The sequence below is a fragment of the Chelonia mydas genome, chromosome 11 (genome assembly GCF_015237465.2).
Source record: "Chelonia mydas isolate rCheMyd1 chromosome 11, rCheMyd1.pri.v2, whole genome shotgun sequence".
Lineage (NCBI taxonomy): Eukaryota > Metazoa > Chordata > Testudines > Cheloniidae > Chelonia > Chelonia mydas.
Genome location: NC_051251.2, coordinates 77604086 through 77605597, shown reverse-complemented (window position 1 = coordinate 77605597; position 1512 = coordinate 77604086). Strand labels below are relative to the sequence as shown.

Genomic DNA, 1512 nt, shown 5'->3' with positions numbered 1-1512 from the left:
GCATGTGGGGCCGGAGGGAGAGCAGTGTTCCAAGGCAACAAAAATAGCAAACGGTTCATAATCTGTAGTCATTTGAATGTGATTCATTTTTCCACTGAGAAGTTTCTCTGAAGTAACGAGAAATCCGGGGTCCAGGTGAAGGGAGCCGTGTCCCATTCTCCCGTCTGACAGTCCAGTCATGGCTTAGTCCTGTTTATAAAGAGAGACAAGAGACAATAAAAACAGGTGAATCGAGCGAGACAGTCAGGACAGGGGAGGATAAAGCAGGGAGGGGCAGAGCTGGGCTCTAACTCCCTGTGTGGCCTTGGTCAGGTCAGTGAACCTCTCCCTGTCTCCCTTTACAGTGGGGATAGCAACAGTTACAGGCCCCACAGGACGGGGTTGGTTTGATGTTTAACCACATGGCTAAGCAACGAGAACCCCAAATCCCCCTGTGCTTTGGGAGCCAGGTTTCCTGTTTGAAGTCTGTGTTTCAGAGGACTTCAGGCCTGGGCACTGTGATTATTTACCAGTTTCTCGGGCCTTAGGGGGCCACGTCACTCACAGCTGTGAGGGCCGAGCGGTTAAGGCGTTGGACTCGAAATCCAATCGGGTTTCCCTGCGCAGGTTCAAATCCTGCTCACAGCGAGGCCTGTGTTTTAGCCACACTTGCTCACCAGGGCAATACATCTCCACCGACCCTGAGACGCTCTCCGTACACTCCCCACCCCAAGGAAACCCTGTTCTGCTCCTTTCATGGGGATGCCTGGGATGGTGCCTCACGCTGTGTCCCTGCGGTCTCAGCTCCCGAGGCCTCTGCCCCTCACCCAGCGCCCCCCGGCTCAGCCCCACCCCTGGGTGCTGCTCCTCTCCAGCGCGTGGAAGGAGCTGAGCACGGGCAGCCCGTAGAAGAGGCACGGGAGGCTGAGCTTCCCCCAAAAGGCCGTCCATGCGGGGGGGAAACGCTGGGGATGTGGGGCGGGTCTCCCCTCCGGAGGCCCGTGGGCCCGTGGTCATCTTTCGAGCGCTTGAAGCGAAGCTCCAGAGAAGTGGGGGCCCCGCCTGCACCCCGCTCCCCTCTGCCTCTTAGCCCAATGCCCTGCTCTTGCTCTGCCTCTTCCCATCCCCCCTCCGCCTCTTCCCCCAAAACCTGCGCCCCACCCCCCTCGGCCTTTTCCCCCGCGGCCCCGTCTTCTCGTGCCTCTTCCTGTCCTGTTCCACCTCCTTCCCCAAGGACCCCACGGCCCCCCCGCTCACCAGAGACAGAGAAAAGGGACGGGTGCCTGGCCCATGGCCCCCGGTAGCCCCCCTTCGGGGAAAGGGGCAGAGAGGAGCGAGCAGGGGGTGAGTGGAGTCTTGGGGGAAGAGGCGGAGAGGAGCGAGGGGCAGGTGGGGGGACCTCGGGGGCCAGAGGAGTGAACAGTGGGTGGGGGGGGCCTCGGGGGAAGAGGATGACCGGGGGCGGGGCCTCTGTGGCAGGGCCATGCTCTAGGTGCCCGTGGCCCCCCAACTTCTCGGGGTCATCGGAAACCC

General features: G+C 61.4%; 1 non-coding gene across 1 annotated transcript; it reads left to right on the top strand.

Moving 5' to 3' along the window:
- The first annotated feature begins 545 nt into the window (after positions 1 to 545).
- Positions 546 to 627, top strand: TRNAS-CGA. The gene has a single exon. It is a non-coding gene; the product is annotated as a tRNA-Ser (tRNA).
- Positions 628 to 1512: the final 885 nt, after the last annotated feature.